Here is a 25,488-nt window from a genome sequence, read left to right as displayed (position 1 = left end):
TCGTAGAGAAATGGGCTGGATGGGGGTTACAAATGGGGCACTATGTGAGATCATTCCTCGTAGAGAAACAGGGGCTGGATGGGTGGAACAAATGGGGCGCTATGTGAGATCATTCCTCGTAGAGAAACAGGGGCTGGATGGGTGGAACAAATGGGGCACTATGTGAGATCATTCCTCTTAGAGAAACAGGGGCTGGATGGGTGGAACAAATGGGGCACTATGTGAGATCATTCCTCGTAGAGAAACAGGGGCTGTATGGGTGGAACAAATGGGGCACTATGTGAGATCATTCCTCGTCGAGAAACTGGGGCTGGATGGGTGGAACAAATGGGGCGCTATGTGAGATCATTCCTCGTAGAGAAACGGGCTGGATGGGTGGAACAAATGGTGCACTATGTGAGATCATTGCTCGTCAAGAAACGGGCTGGATGGGTGGAACAAATGGGGCGCCATGTGAGATCATTCCTCGTAGAGAAACTGGGGCTGGATGGGTGGAACAAATGGGGCGCTATGTGAGATCATTCCTCGTAGAGAAACAGGGGCTGGATTGGTGGAACAAATGGGGCGCCATGTGAGATCATTCCTCGTAGAGAAACGGGCTGGATGGGTGGAACAAATGGTGCACTATGTGAGATCATTCCTCGTCGAGAAACGGGCTGGATGGGTGGAACAAATGGGGCGCCATGTGAGATCATTCCTCGTAGAGAAACGGGCTGGATGGGTGGAACAAATGGGGCACTATGTGAGATCATTCCTCGTAGAGAAACAGGGGCTGGATGGGTGGAACAAATGGGGCGCCATGTGAGATCATTCCTCGTAGAGAAACAGGGGCTGGATGGGTGGAACAAATGGGGCACTATGTGAGATCATTCCTCGTTGAGAAACGGGCTGGATGGGTGGAACAATTGGGGCGCCATGTGAGATCATTCCTCGTAGAGAAACTGGGGCTGGATGGGTGGAACAAATGGGGCACTATGTGAGATCATTCCTCGTCGAGAAACGGGCGCTGGATGGATGGAACAAATGGGGCAATATGTGAGATCATTCCTCGTCGAGAAACGGGCTGGATGGGTGGAACAAATGTGGCTCTATGTGAGATTATTCCTCATAGAGAAACAGGGGCTGGATGGGTGGAACAAATGGGGCGCAATGTGAGATCATTCCTCGTAGAGAAACAGGGGCTGGATGGGTGGAACAAATGGGGCACTATGTGAGATCATTCCTCGTTGAGAAACGGGCTGGATGGGTGGAACAAATGGGGCACTATGTGAGATCATTCCTCGTTGAGAAACGGGCAGGATGGGTGGAACAAATGGGGCGCCATGTGAGATCATTCCTCGTAGAGAAACTGGGGCTGGATGGGTGGAACAAATGGGCACTATGTGAGATCATTCCTCGTAGAGAAACGGGATGGATGGATGGAACAAATGGGGCAATATGTGAGATCATTCCTCGTCGAGAAACGGGCTGGATGGGTGGAACAAATGTGGCGCTATGTGAGCTCATTCCTCGTCGAGAAACGGGCTGGATGGGTGGAACAAATGGTGCACTATGTGAGATCATTCCTCGTAGAGAAACAGGGGCTGGATGGGTGGAACAAATGGGGCGCAATGTGAGATCATTCCTCGTAGAGAAACAGGGGCTGGATGGGTGGAACAAATGGGGCACTATGTGAGATCATTCCTCGTTGAGAAACGGGCTGGATGGGTCGAACAAATGGAGCACTATGTGAGATCATTCCTCGTTGAGAAACGGGCTGGATGGGTGGAACAAATGGGGCGCCATGTGAGATCATTCCTCGTAGAGAAACTGGGGCTGGATGGGTGGAACAAATGGGCACTATGTGAGATCATTCCTCGTAGAGAAACGGGCTGGATGGATGGAACAAATGGGGCACTATGTGAGATCATTCCTCGTCGAGAAACGGGCTGGATGGGTGGAACAAATGTGGCGCTATGTGAGATCATTCCTCGTAGAGAAACAGGGGCTGGATGGGTGGAACAAATGGGGCGCCATGTGAGATCATTCCTCGTAGAGAAACGGGCTGGATGGGTGGAACAAATGGGGCGCTATGTGAGATCATTCCTCGTCGAGAAACGGGCTGGATGGGTGGAACAAATGGGGCGCTATGTGAGATCATTCCTCGTAGAGAAACAGGGGCTGGATGGGTCGAACAAATGGGGCGCTATGTGAGATCATTCCTCGTAGAGAAACAGGGGTGGATGGGTGGAACAAATGGGGCACAATGTGAGATCATTCCTCGTAGAGAAACGGGGGCTGGATGAGTGGAACAAATGGGGCGCTATGTGAGATCATTCCACGTAGAGAAACAGGGGCTGGATGGGAGAACAAATGGGGCGCTATGTGAGATCATTCCTCGTAGAGAAACAGGAGCTGGATGGGTGGAACAAATGGGGCTCTGAGATCATTCCTCGTAGAGAAACAGGGGCTGGATGGGTGGAACAAATGGGGCACTATGTGAGATCATTCCTCGTAGAGAAATGGGCTGGATGGGGGTTACAAATGGGGCACTATGTGAGATCATTCCTCGTAGAGAAACAGGTGCTGGATGGGTGGAACAAATGGGGCGCTATGTGAGATCATTCCTCGTAGAGAAACAGGGGCTGGATGGGTGGAACAAATGGGGCACTATGTGAGATCATTCCTCTTAGAGAAACAGGGGCTGGATGGGTGGAACAAATGGGGCACTATGTGAGATCATTCCTCGTAGAGAAACAGGGGCTGTATGGGTGGAACAAATGGGGCACTATGTGAGATCATTCCTCGTCGAGAAACTGGGGCTGGATGGGTGGAACAAATGGGGCGCTATGTGAGATCATTCCTCGTAGAGAAACGGGCTGGATGGGTGGAACAAATGGTGCACTATGTGAGATCATTGCTCGTCAAGAAACGGGCTGGATGGGTGGAACAAATGGGGCGCCATGTGAGATCATTCCTCGTAGAGAAACTGGGGCTGGATGGGTGGAACAAATGGGGCGCTATGTGAGATCATTCCTCGTAGAGAAACAGGGGCTGGATAGGTGGAACAAATGGGGCGCCATGTGAGATCATTCCTCGTAGAGAAACGGGCTGGATGGGTGGAACAAATGGTGCACTATGTGAGATCATTCCTCGTCGAGAAACGGGCTGGATGGGTGGAACAAATGGGGCGCCATGTGAGATCATTCCTCGTAGAGAAACGGGCTGGATGGGTGGAACAAATGGGGCACTATGTGAGATCATTCCTCGTAGAGAAACAGGGGCTGGATGGGTGGAACAAATGGGGCGCCATGTGAGATCATTCCTCGTAGAGAAACAGGGGCTGGATGGGTGGAACAAATGGGGCACTATGTGAGATCATTCCTCGTTGAGAAACGGGCTGGATGGGTGGAACAATTGGGGCGCCATGTGAGATCATTCCTCGTAGAGAAACTGGGGCTGGATGGGTGGAACAAATGGGGCACTATGTGAGATCATTCCTCGTCGAGAAACGGGCGCTGGATGGATGGAACAAATGGGGCAATATGTGAGATCATTCCTCGTCGAGAAACGGGCTGGATGGGTGGAACAAATGTGGCGCTATGTGAGATTATTCCTCATAGAGAAACAGGGGCTGGATGGGTGGAACAAATGGGGCGCCATGTGAGATCATTCCTCGTAGAGAAACGGGCTGGATGGGTGGAACAAATGGGGCGCTATGTGAGATCATTCCTCGTCGAGAAACGAGCTGGATGGGTGGAACAAATGGGGCGCTATGTGAGATCATTCCTTCATAGGCCAAAGCGCTCTGAAGACAAGAATTGCAATGTGTTGTTGCAACTGTGCAAAATGTTGGTCAAGCTGTACTTGGAGTGTTGTGGGCTGTTCTGGTCACCATGCCAGATGAAGGATGTCATAAGGCTAGAGCGTGCAGAAGAGATTCATGTGGATGTTGCCTGCTTTGGAGGGCTTGAGTTATCAGGAGAGAGTGGATAGGCTAAGTCAGTTTTTCCTGGCTATAAGACGATACGAAGTACATTAAATTATGAGAGGCATTGAGGGAAGATGGCACTGTCTTTCTCATAGTAGGGGTGCTTAAAATTATAGGGTTTGGGTTCAAAATGAAAAGGAAGAGGTTGAAAAAAGACACCCTCACCTCCTTCTTCCTGTGAGGGAGAAGTTTCAAGAGTGAAATTGTACATAACTCGTTCAAAGACAGTTTCCTCCCCACTCCCACCTAGCTCCTGAATGAGCCATGCGGTAGTGATTTTACATTGTCCTGGTTATGTACCCATTGATCCTTCTCAGTAACAGTAAACCCTGTAACGTGCTCTTACATTGTACTGCTGCATGCATGTTGGAGTTGACTTGCTGGATTTATGAAGGAATTAACCCCTCTCTCTAACAGGATTAGTGTGGCAATAAACCTGAACTTGATTGGAAGGGTAAATTTTTCACACAAATGGTAAGTGGTATCTGGAAAAATGCTAGAAGAGGAGGTGAAGGGAGGAGTCATGGCTGCTCTCTGGTCAGTAAGGGATTACTTAGGTTGGTAGCCTGAAGAAAACTGAGGTCCTCCATCAGCCAGCTCCCCACCATGACTACCAGCCCTCCCACATCTCCATCGGGCACACAAAACTCAAAACGGTCAACGAGTTTACCTATCTTGGCTGCACCGTTTCATCGGATGCAAGGATCGACAACGAGATAGACAACAGACTCGCCAAGGCAAATAGCGCCTTTGGAAGACTGCACAAAAGAGTCTGGAAAAACAACCAACTGAAAAACCTCACAAAGATTAGCATATACAGAGCCGTTGTCATACCCACACTCCTGTTCGGCTCCGAATCATGGGTCCTCTACCGGCATCACCTACAGCTCCTAGAACACTTCCACCAGCGTTGTCTCTGCTCCATCCTCAACATTCATTGGAGCGACTTCATCCCTAACGTCGAAGTACTTGAGATGGCAGAGGCCGACAGCATCGAATCCACGCTGCTGAAGATCCAACTGCTCTGGGTAAGTCACGTCTCCAGAATGGAGAACCATCGCCTTCCCAAGATCGTGTTATATGGCGAGCTCTCCACTGGCCACCGAGACAGAGGTGCACCAAAGAAGAGGTACAAGGACTGCCTAAAGAAATCTCTTGGTGCCTGCCACATTGACCACCGCCAGTGGGCTGATATCGCCTCAAACTGTGCATCTTGGCACCTCACAGTTCGGCGGGCAGCAACCTCCTTTGAAGAAGACCGCAGAGCCCACCTCACTGACAAAAGACAAAGGAGGAAAAACCCAACACCCAACCCCAACCAACCAATTTTCCGCTGCAACCGTGTCTGCCTGTCCCGCATCGGACTTGTCAGCCACAAACGAGCCTGCAGCTGACGTGGACATTTACCCCTCCATAAATCTTCGTCTGCAAAGCCAAGCCAAAGAAGAAGAGGTTGGTATGTGAGTGGGAAAAAAAGGTTGAGAACCACTGGCATAGAGGGATATGAATCTAATGCAGGCAGGTGGGATTAAGTGCAGGTAGGCACCATAGTCGGTATTGACACAATGGGCTGAAGAGCCTGTTCCTATGCTGTGCGTCTGATCCTTTTGCCATTCATCTGCACTAATTTACATCAGCCAATTAACCCACCAGCATGTCTCTGTGGGAAGAAGTCAGAACACCTGGGAGAAATCTCTGTGGCCACATTAAGAGATGGGAAAGGCACAGAGGGCTAGAATCCAAGAGCAGGTCAATGGAACGAGGTGAAATAATAGCTCAGCATGGACAAGATGAGCCAAAGGGCCTGTTTCTGTGCTGTAGTGTTTCATCGTTATATGGTTCTGTGCAAACTCCATGCATACAGGCTCTTGGTCTGTATTTGTTGGAGCACAGAAGGATGAGGGGGTCCGTAGAGAGATTTTGAATGCTGAAAGGTCTGGATAAAGTAGGTGGGTCAAGAGTGTTTCCCATGGTCGGGGAGTCTAGGACAAGAGGGCACAACTTCAGGATAAAAAGGCATCAATTTAAAACAGAGATGTGGAATAATTTCTGTAGTCAGAGGGTTGTGAGTCAGTTGAACTTTTTGCCACAGGCAACTGTGCAAGTGAAGTCATTGGATGTATTTAAGGCAAAAATTGACAGGTGTTTGATTAGGGAATTGGGTAATCGGGAAAAAGCTGGGGAGTGGGGCTGAGTGGGAGATGGATCAGCTTGTGATAAAATGTTGGAGCTGACCTGATGGGCCAAATGGCCTACTTCTGCTCCAATACCTTGTGATACAACACTAGGATAACACCCTAGTTCCCAGATCCATGAGGCAGAGGCTTCAACTGCATTATTTTGTGAAACCACTTGGAGATCTAACATTGATCCTTCATAATTGCTGCATGGTGGCACGGTTAGGGTGGCAGTTAGCTCCATGCTATCAAAGCACCAGCTACCCAGGTTCAAATGCCGTGCTGTCTGTAGGGAGTTTGTACGTTTTCCCCGTGTCTATGAGTTTCCTCTGGGTGCTCTGGTTTTCTCCCACCCTTCAAAACATATGGGGATTGTGGTTAATTAGGATATTTGGACAGCACAGACTCATGGGCTGATAGGGCCTGTTACTGTGCTGTATGTCTAAAAAGAAATCATGGTGATCCCTCCACAGAAGAGCTCTGGAACATTTTGTTCAGGAGGAATGCAGAGTTTCAAGAAGATTTAAGAAGAATTTGGATGGGAAAGGTATGGAGGCCTATGAATTATGTGCAGGTCAGTGAGACTAGGCAATAAAAATGTTTCGGCACAGACTAGAAGACCTAAAGAGGCCTGTTTTTGTGCTTCAATGTTCTATGGTTCTAAGACAGATGGGGTATAAATGCTGGCAATGTCCAGACTCCAAAAATGAATAAATTATTAACATAGGAACATAGAAAGTAGGAACAGGAGTAGGCCAAAAATGGCCCATCGAGCCTGCTCCGCCATTCAATACGATCATGGCTGATCTAATTTATGACCTAACTCCACCTACCTGCCTTCTCCCCATATACCCTAATTCCTCTATCATGTAAAAATTTATCTAACCGAATTTTAAATATGTTTAATGAGGCAGCCTCAACCAGTTCCCTGGTTAGAGAATTCCAAACATTCACTACTCTCTGGGAAAAACTATTTTTCCTCATCTCAGCTCAGCTATTATTTTAAAAAATTTCTTTTAGTTACTTAAATCAGCCCCTTGTTCTGAAGAAGGTAAGATCATTTTCAGTGTCTAAAATCATAGATCTTAGACAGAAGAGCAGGAAGATGCCCACAAGCTCCTCACACATGCCCTGTCATTCAATATGGTCACTGATAGCCTGCATCAATCTCAACCCCTCTTCTGAGCCAGCTCTCCATTGTATTCAATGCTGGCAATTCAACTCCTTCAGGTGTGGGAACAGCTTCTGCTTTCCAATTGTCCTTCAGCTCACTGGAGAACATTAAATACGGAAGTTTGCAAGTGATGGGATGGTAAAGGGAACTTGCATTGTTCACTGTAAAATATCTGCAATCAATCAGCCTTTATTTGTAGAATTTTGACTTTCTGCCCAGTCTTCCTGGAGGAAGGGGTCAGGCCCGAAACATCGGTAATACAGGCGAACTCTGTTTTACATGATTAGCGTGTCCAAATTTTTACTCACATAAGACGAATTCATGTTAAGCAATTAATAGAATCTATGGGAAAAATGACAATGAATACCCGGCTTTTCAGACCATCCATCAAAAATTATAAAAATGTTTTTTAAAAACAGCATAGCTGCATATAATGCCAAAATATAATATCATAAAAATAATTATGATATTTTTCAGTTATTTCATAACTATTTCTTTAAAAATAGTTATCTGAAGTTGACTGCACAGATTTTGACTTTTTTCTCATTAAACAATTTCCTTTAGCCAGTAATCACCTTTTCTAAATTGCTGCAGACTTCCAAACTTCTTTCCATGTTAGGACTGACGTTTAGATAAAAATCCTTAGCGGCTTCAACAAGTTCAAATTCTTTTTGAAAAATTTCTGGAAAATTTGCAGCATTTTTATCAGTGCTAGGAGCTTTCCCTGAGACTCTTGTGTTGTGTAATTCTGTTTGATGTTTAAAGCGATAAAACTAACCTCACCTTGCAGCAAAGTTTCCACATCTCCTTGAAATTTATTTAAGCATCGAAAAAATGTTTAAAGCTTTGCTTTGAATGTTTGTTGTATAAAGTGGTGTTTGCTTTTTGTTACAATCTTCAATCCAAAGATGAAGTAGCCGTTCCATTTCAATATTAATGGACTTCTCGTTTGAGTAATTTACACAGAGAAACAGATGCAACTTTTCCTTGTTCTTTATATTAATGCTTTTTACTTAAAATTGTACTTAATGTTGACTCATCGTGTCCGATTTTCACACTGTTGGCACTGCCAGACTTGATGGGCCGAATGGCCTATTTCTGCTCCTATGTCTTATGGCCTTGTGATATTTAGAAACCTACAATGTCCTCTTCAATGTGCGTCCGCAGAGGGAAATCAAGCAATGCTATTCTGTCAATATCCAAAAAGGAGGGGTGAAACATGAACATCTGCAGATGGTGTGATTGTAATTAGAACACAGAAATACTGTAGGAACTCAGCCAGTCTCACAGTGTCCATAGGAAGTAACGGTAATCAGGCAAACACTGCTTCGTGCCACTTCAATCAGAAATGCTGTAGGAACTCGGCTGGTCTCACAGCGTCCATGGGAAGTAACGATATACAGGCAAACACTGCTTCACGCTACTTCAATCAGAAATGCTGTAGGAACTCGGTCGGTCTCACAGCGTCCATGGGAAGTTACGATATACAGGCAAACACTGCTTCATGCTACTTCAATCAGAAAAGCTGTAGGAACTCGGCCGGTCTCACAGCGTCCATGGGAAGTAACGATATACAGGCAAACACTGCTTCATTCAGAAATCCTGTAGGAACTCGGCTGGTCTCACAGCATCCATGGAAAGTAACGATTTACAGGCAAACACTGCTTCACACTTCTTCAATCAGAAATGCTGTAGGAACTCGCCCAGTCTCACAGTGTCCATGGGAAGTAACGATATACAGGCAAACACTGCTTCACACTTCTTCAATCAGAAATGCTGTAGGAACCTGGCTGATCTCACAGCATCCATGGAAAGTAACGATATACAGGCAAACACTGCTTCACACTTCTTCAATCAGAAATGCTGTAGGAACTCGGCCGGTCTCACAGCGTCCATGGGAAGTAACGATATACAGGCAAACACTGCTTCACACTACTTCAATCAGAAATGCCGTAGGAACTCGGTCGGTCTCACAGTGTCCATGGGAAGTAACGATATACAGGCAAACACTGCTTCACACTTCTTCAATCAGAAATCCTGTAGGAACTCGGCTGGTCTCACAGCATCCATGGAAAGTAACGATATACAGGCAAACACTGCTTCACACTTCTTCAATCAGAAATGCTGTAGGAACTCGGCCGGTCTCACAGCGTCCATGGGAAGTAACGATATACAGGCAAACACTGCTTCACACTTCTTCAATCAGAAATGCTGTAGGAACTCGGCCGGTCTCACAGCGTCCATGGGAAGTAACGATATACAGGCAAACACTGCTTCACACTTCTTCAATCAGAAATGCTGTAGGAACTCGGCCGGTCTCACAGCGTCCATGGGAAGTAACGATATACAGGCAAACACTGCTTCACACTTCTTCAATCAGAAATGCTGTAGGAACTCGGTCGGTCTCACAGTGTCCATGGGAAGTAACGATATACAGGCAAACACTGCTTCACACTTCTTCAATCAGAAATGCTGTAGGAACTCGGCCGGTCTCACAGCGTCCATGGGAAGTAACGATATACAGGCAAACACTGCTTCACACTTCTTTAATCAGAAATGCTGTAGGAACTCGGTCGGTCTCACAGCGTCCATGGAAAGTAACGATATACAGGCAAACACTGCTTCACACTACTTCAACGCGAAATTCAGTTACCACAATTTGGAAAACTGTGACCATTTCTGTTTTACACGTGTAGTTATTCAGTTACTGCAAGATCTTTCTGGAAATTTTTGGAAAACTGGAGTTACAAATAGATCGTGTGAATGGCCTTGAATAAGATATGAGCAAATGACAGTCAGACTCTGTGTGTACCTCCTATTAAGTATGGATAATAGAAATTCCCTCTCAGCCCCACTGTCCGTCCTTCTCCCCATAACCTTTGATGCCCTGGCTCATCCAGAACATTTCAATCCCTGCTTTAAATCCACCCAATGACCCGCCCTCCACCACCACATGTGGCAGCAAATTCCACAGATTCACCTTCCTCTGGCCGAAGAAATTCCTCTGCATCTGTTCCAAGCGGATACCCTTCAATCTTGAAGTGTTCCCTCTTGTCCCAGACTTTCCAACTGTGGGAAACAATCTTTCTACATCTACTCTAACCATGCCTTTCAACATTCAAAATATTTCATGAGATTTCCCTCCCGCATTCTCCTAAATTCCAACATCTACAGACGAGCTGTCAAATGCCCCTCATATGATAACCCTTTCATTCCTGGAATCATCTTTGTGAACCTCCTCTGATCTCTCTCCAATGTCTGCACATCCTTTATTAAATGAAGAGCCCAAAACTGCTCACAGTACTCCAAGTGAGGTCTCACCATTACCTGGTCTATTCCTTTTTCAGCTCCATGCCCCTAAATAATATGTGGAAAGTTCTTGCAGTTATCCTCATGTGGTGAAACAAGTGTGATCTCTGCAGCTCCATTTTCCACAAAGCCCCCATCTTCTTTGAAGGTAATCCCTCAGGATTGAGGATGCTTCTGGGTCTCAGGTTCTGTGGGTCATGAGGTGGCTGCTGTGGCTAAAGCAGAGACTCCCCCACTGTATGATCCTTCTGCTGTTTCCATTGGGTTCCATGTGGTACCTCTGCAGAAACTCGACATTCTCAATTGCCTTCTACCTCACTTCTTTCGCATTAATTAATTATTTTTTAAAAATGTAATTTATAGCATGGAGTTTGAACATTCTCCCATGACCGCATAGGTTTCTGCTAGGTGTTCTGTCTCCTCCTGCATCCCATGGGTGTGGTAGTTTGCTGCATTAATTAGTTACTGCAAGATCCCCCTTGTGTAGCTGGGTGGTAGATAGTGGAGTTTGTGGACGTGAGAGAGAGAAAATCAGTGAGTGACTGCAACTGATAGGATTGTTCTAGGAGCCAACATGGGCTTCAAGTCAAGTCACACACAACTTAATATAACACACATACAGACAAACAATACATAGACGTGATAGGTATTCATCTATATAAATCAATAAATAAATACCGTTTCATAAATATGAGAGTCTCGGAGGGTCAGTGTGAGCTGTTCCTTTGGTCGTTCAGCCTTCTCCCTGCCTGTGGGAAGAAGCTGATCCTCATCCTGGTGGTGCTGGCTCTGATCCTCCTGGATCTCTTCCCTGAAGGGAGCAGCTGAAAGATTTTGTGTGCGGGGTGGAAGGGGTCCTCAAGGATTTTGCACACCCACTTCAGACAACGATTCTGGGAGATCATGTCGATGGGGGAGATTCCAGTGATCCTCTCTGCCAACCTTATGGTCCTTCTCACTTTTCAGGGGATCAGTGGCCTCCTTCTCTGTCACAATGACATAAGAAATACACATTGTTGTTTTGTGAGTAAATGAACAACAGAGCCTGAAAACATCTCTGCAGAGAACTCCCGCAACTTGAACTGTGGCTGATATCATTTGGGGGCACTTCATGCTGGGAAAGTGGTCAAGGAGATGGAGAATTCCACTGAAAATTATTTAAATTTCCAGATAATTGCTAAGGTACTCATAAATGCATGCACCGTCAACGATATCTGGGTTAAACCAATGATCAATTTGACAATGCTGGCCTTTTTTGGAGCTAATTGAATGAATTTCTCACCCACTTCTGAGAGAATAGTCTTGCAAATTCAGGGCTAGAGAGAAAAAGATGCATTGTACTATTGAACACTACAGCACAGAACAGGCCCTTTGGCCCTTGATGTTGTGCTAACCCATATATTCCTTTAAAAGATACTAAACCCTCCATACCCCGTAACCCTCTATTTTTCTTCCATCCATGTGCCTGTATAGGAGTCTCTTAAATGTCCCTAATAGTCCAGCCTCCACCACCATCCCTGGCAAGGCATTCCAGTACCCACAATTCTCTGCGTAAAAATCACCCCTGACATCTCCCCTAAACTTCCCTCCCTTTACTTTGTACACATGTCCTTTGGTGCTTGCTGATCCTGCCCTGGGAAACGGGTGCTGGCTGTCCACCCTATCTATGCCCCTCATTATGCTTTACAAAACTTTATTACTCGACAAAGTGCTTTGCAGTGAATGTTGCCCATTTGATCAAATGTGACTGTCTCAAATCCAAAGTGGACATTTAAATACATAAAAACATGATGCTGGAGAAACTCAGCTGGTCAAGCAGAGTCCTTTATATAGCAAAGGTCAAAATCCGTAACCGATGTTTTGGGCTAGAGCCCTTCATCAAGGTGTGCACATGGTGCCAGTAATTATCACAGCATCTTGGTCCATTTGACAATAAACTTGAACTTGGTACTGTGGGAGTGCTGCTCTTCTAAACCTTAAAGCTATGTGAAATCCCAACACTGCAGCATTTAATGGGGATATATTGCATGGTTGTTCTATAATTGCTGTGGTTTGGGGTGGCACGGTTGGTGTAGCGGTTACCACATCATCTTTACAGCACCAGTAATCGGGATTGGGGTTCGAATCCCGCGCTGTCTGTAAGGAGATTGTATGTTCTCCCCGTGTCTGCGTGGGCTTTCCCCAGTGGTTCTGGTTTCCCCCTACCATTCGAAATGTACCAAGTTGTAGGTTATTTGGGTGTAATTGGGCGGCATGGACTTGTGGGCTGAAATGGCCTGTTACCATGCTGTATGTTTAAATTTAAATAAAAAAATAAGAACACAAAAACACAAGAAAATAGGACCAGGAAGAGGCCCACTGGCCCCTCAAACCAGCCCCGTCATTCAATAATGTCATTTAACATTCGAACCCACGTCCTGTCCCGATCACTGGCGCTCTAAAGGGATTGCAGGAAACTGCTGCAGCAACCATGCTGCCCTTCTGGTGCAGATAATTCCAGAAACCCCCCAGTTTGCAAGGAGAAATGCATGCAAGCCTCAGATTTAAAAGACCACCTCTTTACCTCAAAGCCATGTTTCCTTCATTTGAGACTTTCCCAGTGAAACGTCTCAACATTCACCCTGTCATTCCCTTCAGGATCTTGAATGTCTCAACAAGATCACCCCATTCTTCTGCACTGCAAGGAATATTGATCCAACCTCTGTACCCACTCATGAATGGACAACCCTTTCCTTCCAGGAATAATCCAGGTGTGGACTTACCAAAACCCTGTACAATTGCAATAATACTTCTCTATTTCTAAACTGTATCCCGTTGCAAATAAAATGTCATTTGTTGTTCTAAGCACTTGTTGCACTTGCCTGCTGATCTTTGTGATTCACGTACAAGAACACCTAGATCTCTCTGTACTCCATTCATCTGCAATCTCCCCCCATTTAGATAACACTGGCTTTAGATTCTCTTATTGAAGTACATAACCTCACACTTTACTACATGTGCCAAGTTTTTCCATTCACTCAACCATCTACATCCAGATACAGAGTCCAAATACAGTCATGCGCTGCATAATGTCCGTTCGAGCACGTCCGACCGCATATGCGTCCGTGGTCCCGAAAAGTTATAATAGAGTTCAGAAATCTCGATTGGAGAACGGGTTGTAACAGACATATGTAAAAGTTTAAAAAGTGAAAAAAATTAAAAAGTTTAATGTAAGTTCAGTATCTTGTACAGAACAGAACTGTACCAGCAACTGTCTCCAGACTCACTCAACACTCAAGCTCCAACTGTGGTAAGTACGGATTATATATTAATCTATGTATACAGTCGTGTGTATATATACAATGTATTGTTATATTCTATTGTACTGTAGCAGGTTGTGAGCGAAGAGACTGAGACAACAGGCTGTGAGCTCGTGTATCACAACTGGTTCATTTTCAATTCTGCGTTGCAGCCTTTAAGTCCGTCCTCGGTCCCACCCCTAAAGTCTCGGCCCTTGTGGCCTGATGACGCAAGCGCGTACGTGATCTTTCAGTCTGGACTGGAAGAGATGGTCCCACCATGCCATCCTTGCCACGGCTGCCCCGCCGACTGCGCATGACAAGCGAGGCTGGTTCACCGTTGCAAACGTGCATCACCACAGTACAGTATTAACCTACTTAACCCATGCATTACCTGGCCAGATACATGAGCTGAAATACTGTACAGGTACTGTATGTATACATCCCAACAAATCAGCATTCTCCCTGTCCTCAGTGCAAAGCATGCAAACACACAACCAGACATAGCACACATACAGACAGACAGTACATTTACAGGACAAGTATTCATATAAATAAACGTTATTTCACGAGTGTGTGAGTCTTGGAGGGTCAGTGTGAGCAGTTCCTTTGATTGTTCAGCATTCTCACTGCCTGTGGGAAGAAGCTGTTCCTCAGCCTGGTGGTGCTGGCTCTGATCTCTCTTCCCCAATGGGAGCAGCTGAAAGATGCTGTGTGTGGGGTGAAGGGGGCCTCAGTGATTTTGCACGCCCTCTTCAGACAATGATCCTGGTAGATCATGTCAATTGGAGGGGGGTGGGAGGGAGACTCCAGTGATCCTCTCTGCCACTCTTCTGGTCCTGTTGATTGACCGCCGTTCCATTTCTCTGTACCACACTGATGCAGCTGCCCAGGATGCTCTTGATAAGAGCTCCTGTAGAAGGCTGACATAATGGTGGCCAGTAGGGTTTGCAACCTAGAATGAATCTTTGACCCTTGCTTGTGGTTGTGTTTGCCAATTATAGCTGTGGCCACTCTAATAAACAGAAAAGGAACCATCAGATTCTGTTGGTGTGTCAGTTCCTGCACCATGTGATGGAATATAAATATTAAACCACAAGCATCACCATGTGTGAATGATGCTGCTTTGGAGCAAAATGCTCTCTAAATTCCATTGATAGTTTCTGTGGACTTGTGATTCTGGTGTGTCATTATAACTGAATGATCTTGACTCAGCAAAATTCATCCCAGAATGTTTTAGATGCTCATGTGATATTTTATCAGTAACTGCAATGTGCACATTCTGTGAAACATTAAACTGTGGATGCTGGAGATCTGAATTTAGAAATGCTAAAAACACTCAACACGCCAGTCAGCATCTGTGGGAAGAGGAATAGAATGATCATTTAAGGTTGATGAGATGAAAGCTTCTTGTCATATACACAAGTACAATACACAGTTTCACCAAAATTCTTAGTTGTGGCATCCACCCAGGTATGTACAATATACCAGCTACAATAGTTTAAATCAAATTATCACAATATGCCAAGATGGACAAAATGATAATAAATATTAAGGGAAAGAAAGAAATGTTAACAGTTACTCAAAGGACAAGAAATTACTAATAGTGCAGACACTAGTTTATGGTCAGGGTTATGGTAGTGTCTGGAGATTCAAGTGCCTGATAGCAGTTGGATAAAAACTGTCCTTGAATCTAGGGGTATTGGACTTCAGACTTAAATACTTTAAATTTAGATTTAACAGGCCATTTCGGCCCACAAGCCCCTGCCACCCAATTGACCTACAATGCCCAGTATGTTTCGAATGATGAGAGGAAACCAGAGTCCCCAGAGGAAACCCATGCAGACACAGCTAGAGCATACAAGGAAGAGTTGGATTTGAACCCCGGTCCCAATTGCTGACACTGTAACGCAAACCACTACGCTTAACCGTGCCCCCCCAAAGTCCTTCTGTAACTTCTGCCTGAAGTGCGAAAAGGCTGTGACCAGGGTAATGGGGGTTCTTTATGTCGTTGGCTGCCTTTTCTTTATTGGGTGAGAGGTTATTGCTCATAATGGACTTACCTAGGTTTGCAACTTGCTGCAGCCTTCTGAGTTCCAGTGCACTTCCAAACCAGGCTGTAATGCAACCAGTCAGTACACTTTCCATAGTACAACTGTAGAAATAAAGCACAAAAGTCAGCCGTAAAAACACGACGCTGGAGAAACTCAGCAGATCAAACTGTGTCCTTTACATATTAAAGATAAAGATACAGAACCAATGTTTCGGGCTTGAGCCCTTCATCAAGGGATGGAAAAATGTTGGCAGGTGTCTAAACAAAATGGTAGGTGTAGGGCGTTGAGCATGGACCCAAAGGAGGTAAGAGGTGGATAAGGGAGGGAGGGCACAGCAGAAGCAGGAGCTTCGTAGAGTTCTTGATGACACAGTATTTGAAGGGTGGATTTCACTCCACCCCCCTCCCCCCCCAGAATTTTTTATTGAAACCTAGAGATGGCCAGTGGTTAAATCAAGGCACTATCTGGCTATTTAGGCCAATAGAAACATGCAACCCCTTGTGTCTCCTCTTGAACCCTTTTAGAACACAACTGATCTGCCACTTCACCATCCCTTGCAACGCCTGCCTAAAAACATCCACTGTGGCCTGATTTGATCTTTCTCAGTTGGGGATGAAAAGCAATATCAATGAGCTTAGCCTGGGCAGCATAATCAGAACCTGCAGATGGATTTTCCTTGCACATTTTCCTAGTTATCCATTCTAACTGGTAGAGAATAATGGGAATCCTGGAGATCTTCCATGAAGGTTACAGCAGGCAACCCTATATCCACTCGAAGGCCTGTCACTTTCTCTGGGGTCTTCAGGTAATAGATGTAATTAAACAAACTACAGCACACAAGCACACCATTCAGCTCATCAGGTGCAGATCAGTGTTTCCAAGTGGCACTGTAACCTCTTGCCTCTGGTCACACCCCCATTTACTATCTCCTTCTGTTCATCCATCTTCCCTTGAAACCATTCTCTGCTGTTCACTGCCTGTGCATGCAAGTTCCATGTTCTCCTCACTCCTTGGGGGATGGGGGAATCTTTCTGGATTTCCCATTGGATTTATGTCATTGCCTCAGACTGATCTTGGCTTTTGGTTTTGTTTTTAGTTTCCCTTAGTTAGGGGTACACAGACAGCTAGGCATCAGTGATACCCAGAAAACATACAAGAGGGGTAGAAGTGAAGCAGTTGAGGAAAATTGATGTGCTCTGTGTTACCTCCTACATCGAGGTAGCTGACTTCTCTGTGTTCATGCGTCAGTCCCAGAATGCCATCATATTTGTGCAGCTCATGACGGGCAACTAAAATGATAACCCACCATTGTATCCCACCAGCCATTAAGAAATGTTTTGTACAAGAAGCAGAGGAAGGCAGTGCACAAGGCACCAACTGAAATGTTGCTAGAAATGGACAACCAAAGTAGGAAGTCCTGCTGCAACCCTTCAGGATGAAGGATTGAATGTGGTCTTGGCCAGACAAAGAAAATCCTTGTCTGCCTCTGCCAAGGGAACAATCCAGTGTAGTTTTGTTGAATTTAACCACTGGCCATGCCATTTAGCTTTGGCGTTAATCTTGTAACTAATAATGCTTAAGACAGATTTTATTTTAGCATAAAAAAATTCCACGGAACAAGTTCAAAAAAAGGAAGAAATAGCTTCTCTCCATCATCGACTCCAATAGTCATACAGTGTGGGTCAGACCCTTCGGCCAAAATCCATGCTGGCCAAGTTGGCATTCTGGGCTGGTCCATATCCTCCTCAGCCCTTCCTATCCATTCATCCATCCAACTGTCTATTCCTGCTTCCACAGTTTACTCTAACAATGTTTGTGCTTCGTGGGAACTCCCTGTGCACAAATTGACCACTGTATCTGCTGTATTACACAACACACATCCAAGGAACTTGAGTGGCCGTAAAGTGTTTTGGGACTGAAATGTGAACCTTGCCTTTCTATTTTGATGCTGGGAACAGACTTCAGATCACTGCCAACACATTTTGTGCCAAGAATTGGGGGGTTTTCACCATATGTTGTGTACTCAAGGTGAATATTGAGGGTTACATGACACTGCAACTCTTAAACAGGAAAGTTAAACATTGTGAGAAAAGATGTTCTTCAGTTTGGAAAGGATGTGAAACTTGTTAACTCAGCACAGGGGCCCCTAGAACAGCATGAGGAAACTCTGGAAATCATGAGTGGGCAATTTTTCTTCATAGAATGATAGAACATGACAGCACAGAAAACAGGCGCTTTGGAAGTTCTAATCTGTGCCAAACTATTATTTTGCCTAGTGCCACTCACCTGCACCCAGTCCATCACCCTCCAGACCCCTTCCATCCATGTACCTGTTCAAATTCTTCTTAAATGTTAAAATCGAGTCTGCATTCACCACTTCAGCTGGCAGCACGTTCCACACCCCTATCACTCTCTGTGTGAAGAAATTCCCCCTAAACCTTTCCGTTTTCACCCTTAACCTATTCCCTCTGGTTTGTATCCCACCTACTCTCAGTGAAAAGAGCCTACCAACATTTACTCTGTCTATCCCCCTCATAAACATTGATCAAATCTCCACTCATTCTTCTACACTTGTCTTTAATCAGGGATTAAAAATCCAACCACTCTTAATTCTACATTTGTCTTTACCTTTTTCTTATTTTGTACTAAGCTCACAAGCTCCTCCTCAACAACTCAGTTTAATCTCACTTTGCCAGACACCTGCCCAGAGGAATCCTCAGGGTGATCAATTATTTACAGAATGAGGAAGGGAGGGCTTCCTGATATCCACGACAAACCTTACTCCTCAATTAATGCAAAAGACCTGTTCTGGCAATAGGGGGTGGTTGGTTGGGTATGGACTTGGCCAAGAGATGGTAAACAGTAACTGGTTAATGGTTTATTATTTGAAGTGAACTAAGTGGTGAGTTCCCCAGTTTTTGAATTAAAATCTTACTGTTTATTTATAAATGTGGACCCATGGATCAGAATTTTGAAACATATAATGGTGCTAAACTTGGCAATATTGCAAATTTGATAGCACTGCTCTTCTTTAAACATCCCTGGAGATTGAGATTGACTGATTCCATTTCAGTTTTGGGGATGGGAGATACCTATGTATGAATTTCTTTTTGTAACATGGGCACCAACTGCACGCTGGACCTGATAGAGTGAGCTCTAGATCCAATAGCAAGTATGTCCAAGATGATGATTAGGCTTTGCTGAATGTACGTAGGTTAAACGCATGTAATAACACACAAATAAGGGCGACTACACACACCCAATCACATACAGACATACTGAGAATAGTGTGTAGGTGTGCACACTCACATGCACAAACATAATCCCACACACGCATGCGCGCGTGCACACACACACCCACTCACCCACCCACATACAAACACACAGAAACTCTTGACTACACCTTCTCCAACATCTTTTTCACTCCCCACCCAAGACCACTTCCTCCTTGAGAGGTTGTGTCATCTAAGTGGCGACCCTGACCAAACTTTTACAAACATTTGATGGTGACCATGCATTTTAATTACGTGTGATATGATATTAAATCAATATTTGTAACTTGTAGTTGAGAATATAAAATGTTTTTGAAGTTGTGTCCAGTTATGGGTCACTCTCCTGAGAACAGTGCCAAGGGCCAGGAAAGAGTGTGCAGTGGGTTCCCTGAGACAATACCATCTTGACTGATTCTAGGTCTGTGGGAGAATCTGGGCTTGTTGACCTTGGGCTCAATGGAAGAGATGGTCAGAGTTTTGAGAAGTTTCACTGGAGTCAAAGGATCAAAACTGGCGAATGAGTCCATGCCAAATATTATAGGCTGCAAAAAAGCAAGAGAGAATTGTAAGAATATCTCCCATCTCAAAAGGATGTTGCTGTCTAGAACATACTTCCTGAAAGGATGGGTGGAACTTGATCCCAAAGGAATTTTGGAAAGAAAATGGATGTGAATTTTGAACACAAGGATGTAGGAAATAGGAACAGGAGTAGACCTTTCAGCCATTCAAGCTACTATATAATTGAATGAATTCATGGGTGATTTAATCTTGGAATTAACTTCTAATACCCCTATGGTCCAAAAATCTAATGATAGAAGTAAATCCCTGTAGACCAATATGGAAAGGTTGGTTCTGAACTTTCATTGGAACAGTTTTTCAAAGAGCCAAGATGGGTGGAAAGGTTTCCTTCTGTACCATGCTATTCTATGTTGTGGCAGATGATGACTTTCAGGAAGGGACTGTGCCATTTTTACCTGTGCTTTTACATCCCAGTTCCATTATTATATTGAACCTCCAATGGGAATCCAAATAGTTGCTCAGAATTCAGAAGCGAGGATACTGGGAGTGGAGTTAATTATAACAGGATAAGAGGTCATTGAATAGAACCAGAGAACATTGCAGCACAGAAATAGGCCCCTTTACCCCTTCTAGTCTATGCCAAACCATTTTCCTGACTAGTCCCACTGACCTGCACCCAGACCATATCCCATCATTCCCCTCCCATCCATGTATCTGTCCAAATTCATCTTAAATGTTAAACCTGAGCCCGCATTCACCACTTCATCTGGAAGCTCGTTCCACACTCTCACCACTCTCTGTGTGAAGAAGTTCCCCCTAAACTTTTACCCTTGTCCTCTGGTTTGTATCTCACCTACCCTCAGTGGGAAAAGCCGTCCTATATTTAATCTGTCTATCCCCCTCATAATTTTAGATACCTCGATCAAATCTCCCCTCATTCTTCTACACTCCAGGGAATAAAGTCCTCACCTGTTTAATCTTTCCCTGTAACTCAGATCCTGAAGTCCAGGCAACATCCTAGTCAATCTTCTCTGCACTCACTCTTTCAATCTTTTGATATCTTTCCTGTAGTAAGGTGACCAGAACTGCACATAATACTCCAAATTTGGCCTCGCCAATGTTTATATAACTTTACCTTAACATCCCTCAATTCCTAAACAATATTTTGTTGTATGAAGGCCAATATGCCAAAAGCTCTATTTCCAACCACTTTCGGGGAATTAAGTATCTGTATTCCCAGATCCCTCTGTTCTCCTGCACTCCTCAGTGCCTGACCATTGACCGTGTACGTCCTTACTTAGTTAGTTCTTCCAAAATGCAACACCTCACACTTGTCTGCATTAAATTCCATCGGCCATTTTTCAGCCCATTTTCCCAGCTGGTCCAGATCCCTCTGCAAGTTTTGAAAACCTTCTTCACTGTCCACGACGCCTCCAATCTTAGTGTCATCTGCAAACTTGCTGATCCAATTTCCCACATTATCATCCAGATCATTGATATAGATGACAAACAACAATGGCCCAGCACCGATCTCTGAGGCAACACCACTGGTCACAGGCCTCCAGTCTGAGGAACAATCATCAACCACTACTCTCTGGCTTCTCCCGTCCGGCCATTGTTGAATCCAGTTCACTGTGGTTACCGAGCGTCTGAACCTTCCTGCTAATCGCCAATGTCAAAGGCTTGACTAAAGTCCATGTGGACCACATCAGCAGGCCTTTGTCAATAGATGTGTCTCAAACGCTAAAATATAACCAAATAGCTATCATGTTAAGATTTCACTATCAGCTCCCTGTAACAGTGTTGAGTCACACACAAAGTGCTGGAAGAACTCAATAGATAGTTAATGTTTTGGCTGAAACTCTTCAGGAGGAGTAGCAAGAAACAGGCTGACTATTTATCATCCTCCACGGATGCTGTCCGACCCACAGCACTTTGTGTGTTGCTCCACTTTTGCAGCATCCATCTTTTCTTGCTCGTGATCCTGAAATTGCAAATTGTGATTAAGCCTGTTATATTTTCCAATGTTACTTCTCCAAGGTATTTGCACATCTTCCAATTGGAACCCCATTGCAAGCTGCCACAATCGGCCAGCAACCAGAAAGTTTCAGGTGCTCAGTCATTCACCGGTGACGTCTTGGACCTGAAACACTAAGTTTGTTCCTCTTTCTTTTTATTAATTTGTAAGTTTTATTTATTAGACATACCAAGTGTCTGTGCCATTTTGAACGGTGCGAGGAAACTGGAGCCCCTGGTGAAAACCCACATAGACAACACGGGATTAGAAACTCAGTCTGGTCCCAATCACTGGTGCAGTAAAGGCATTGCGCTGACCACTAAGCCAACCGCGCTGCCCTTTCTGCTTGACCTTTTTGCTGCCTGACCTTTGGAGTATTTCCAACACTTTCTGATGTTATTTTGGAATTTCAACAACCACAGTTTATTTTCAGCAAATTTAGAATGACATTTTTCATTGATGGAATCGATGACATATTAAAGAATGACAATTTGGGGCATTTTTATTATTCCACTGAGTTTGGGGTTTTCACAGAAAATTATACTGAAATAATAATCAAGTGTGGCGAACACTTTGCATGAGATAGAATAGAGGAATTTGAAGAACACCCCAAAGTGGCATTTCACCACCACAATATTCACACCCGAGGTTGAGCTTCAGTTCATGGCTCTGGTAATTCCCTTAAAACAAGATTAAATGAAATTTGATTGAGGCCTGGCTAATTTTGCACAAGATTTCCTGCTTCCTATATTTGGTTGGGTCAGTGTCAGCCAATACAATCCAGAGAATTTTCAAGCTTATGACATCTTCTTCAGTTATTTACCAATAACCAAACAGACATTACTATAGAGATTTTTGTGTTGGCTTCAAATGCTTATATCAAACAGTTGTTGGAAATACAGCAAGCAACTTCTATTCTGTAAAGTCCATAAGATATAGGAGCAGAAATCAGCCATTCAGCCCATCATCTTCCCTTGCATTCCATCATGACTGGTCCATTTTCCCACTCATCTGCCTGCTCAGTCTTCTCCCCTTAACCATTGATGCCCTGGCTAATCAAGAACCCATCTCTGTTTGACCTGCTGAGTTTCTATAGCATTGTGTTTTCACAACAATCTATCAATCTCTGCCTTAAATACACCCAATGACCCGGCCTCCACAACTGCCTGTGGCACAAATTCCACCGATTCACCTCCCTCTGGCTAAAGAAAGTCCTCTGTTCTAGGTGGACGCCCTTCAATCCTGAAGCTGTGCCCTCTGGTCCTAGACTCTCCCACCATGGGAAGCAACCTTTCTATATCTACTCTGCCCATGCTTTTAAACATTCAAAATGTTTCAGAGGCGCCCCCCCCCATTCTCCTAAATTTCAATGAGTAAAGGCCAAGAACTTAAAAACGCTTCTCATATGATAACCCTTTCATTCCCGCGATTTAATTAATAAAGTAATTACAGTCATTTCTTTAAGGTCAATGCGCAGGTTCAATGAAAGCCTTCCAACTACAGCTGCACATGAACATAAAACACATAAAAGAAGGGAAAATAGTAAAGTTTATTGTCATCTGATTGTACAAGTATAACCTGATGAAACAGCATTCTCTGGTCCTCGATGCAAAACACACACTCACCCAGACAAAACATAACATATACATGACAGGTATTTCATCTATATAAATAAGTAAATATTGTTTCATGAATATGAGAGTCACGGATGATCAGTGTGAGCAGTTCTTTTGGTTGTTCATCATTCTCATTGCCCATGGGAAGAAGCTGTTCCTCAGCCTAGTGGTACTGACTCTGGTCCTCCTGTCTCTTCCCTGATGGGAGCAGCTGAAGGATGCTGCCTGCAGGCTGGAAGGGGGTCCTCAACAATTTTGTGTGCCCTCTTCACACAATTATCTTGGTAGATCACGTCGATGGAGTGGTGGGGGGGGGGGTGGTGGGGACAGGAGACTCCACTCTTGTGGTCCTCTGGATTGTCAATTGATCTATTTCTATGCAGCAACAGCTGGCCAGGACGCTCTCAATAGAGCACCTGTAGAAGGTTGACATGATGGTGGCTGGTAGCCTTTCCCACTTCAGTCTTCTCAGGAAGTGGAGTCACTGTTGCTCCTTCCTGACAAGTGAGGAGATGTTGAGTGTCCACAATAGGTCACTCATTAAGTGAACTCCAAGGAATTTGGTGTCTTCACTCTCTCAACTACATAGTTGTTGTTGTTCTGTGGAGGGTGGTCTTTCCTGGTCCTCCTGAAGTCCATGAACATCTCCTTCATTTTGTCTACATTGAGACTCAGGTTGTTACTTTCACGAGATTTTACACCTCTTCTCTGTAGTGCGATTCCTGAAGTCCATGATCATCAAGAATGCTGTACATCTTCTCTGTTGGCTTCATATGCTCCTACTTTCAGGGAGCTATGAATGCACCCCAAGATCATCAGGACATCAGTGCTTTTAGGGATCCTACATTTACTACATACTTTCCCCTTAGATTCGATCTGCCAAAGTGTAACCTCACATTTGTTCAGATTAAACTCCATCTGCTGATTTTCCATCCAAATTTCCAGCTGATCTATATTCTGCTGATCCTTTTACCACCTCCTTCGTTATCCACAATTCCAGCAATTTCTGAGATATTTACAAACCAACTAGCCCATCTATATTTTAATCAGATTCATTTATCTAAATGTCAAAAACAACACAGGTACCTGCACTGATCCCTGCAGAACACTTCTAGTCATGGACCTACAATCAGTGGAATACCCCTCTACCACCATCTTCTGTCTTCAATGGCCAAACCAACTTTGAATCCCATCTGCCAAGACAGCATTGGTCCCAAGAGTCTTAATCTTTAGTATCATCCAAACAGGAGGAAGAGTACAGGAGTGAGATAGATCAGCTGGTTGAGTGGTGCCTCAACAGCAACTTTGCAAAGCAAGGAACTAATTGTGGACTTCAGGAAGGGAAATCAGAAGAACACGAATCAGTTCTCATCAAGGGGTCAACATTGGAAAGTGTAAAGAACTTCAAATTCCTGGGGTCAACATTTCTGAAGATCTATCCTGGGACTTCATGTCAATGCAATATTGAAGAAGGTTCTCCAGCAGATGTACTTCATTTGGAGTTTGAGAAGATTTGGTATTTCACCAAAAATTCTTGCAAATTTCTACAGGTGTACCATGGAGAGCATTCTGACTGGTTGCATCACTGTTTGGTATGGACAGGACAGGAACAGGCTATAGAGAGTTGTGAACTTGGCCAGCACCATCATGGTCATCAGACTCCAGTCCATTGAGGACATTGACAAGAGGGTCTCAGCAAAGCAGCCTCCATCATCAAGGACCCTCACCACCCAGGCCATTCACTCTGCTACTATCTGGAAGGAGGTACAGGAGCCTGAAGATGAACACCCAGGACCTCAGTGCCAGCTTCTTCCCCTCTTCCATCCGATTTCTGAATGGACAATCAACACTATCAAACATTTTCTCTTCTTTTGAATTAATTTATTAAAAAAAATGTAATTTATAGCAATTTGTTGCACCTGTGATGCAGCCGCAAAAGAACGAATTTCGTGACATACGTTCACAACAATAAATTCTGATTCTGTCTAGTCAAATACCTGAAAAACATCCATTAGACAACATTTACTGCCTTTTTTTCATCAACCATCTTCACCACCTTGTCCAAAAAACTACTAGATTTTTAAGACATGACCCCTCCCCCC

General features: G+C 44.5%; 1 protein-coding gene across 5 annotated transcripts in view; it reads left to right on the top strand.

Annotated features, from left to right (window-relative positions):
* The window catches only part of LOC138746272 (transcription factor Spi-C-like), a 77,647-nt gene that overhangs the window by 11,395 nt on the left and 40,764 nt on the right, over positions 1-25,488 (top strand). The window contains exon 2 of one of the 5 annotated variants that reach the window (XM_069904436.1): positions 13,862-13,919. The exons of the other annotated variants lie outside the window; for them this stretch is intronic. The gene's annotated coding sequence lies outside the window, so the exon portion shown is untranslated. The remainder of the gene's footprint in view (positions 1-13,861; positions 13,920-25,488) is intronic. 5 annotated transcript variants of the gene reach the window in all.

Source organism: Narcine bancroftii, chromosome 11, assembly GCF_036971445.1.
Source record: "Narcine bancroftii isolate sNarBan1 chromosome 11, sNarBan1.hap1, whole genome shotgun sequence".
Lineage (NCBI taxonomy): Eukaryota > Metazoa > Chordata > Chondrichthyes > Torpediniformes > Narcinidae > Narcine > Narcine bancroftii.
Note: the sequence above shows the minus strand (reverse complement) of the source record. Positions and strands in the feature narration are given on the sequence as shown.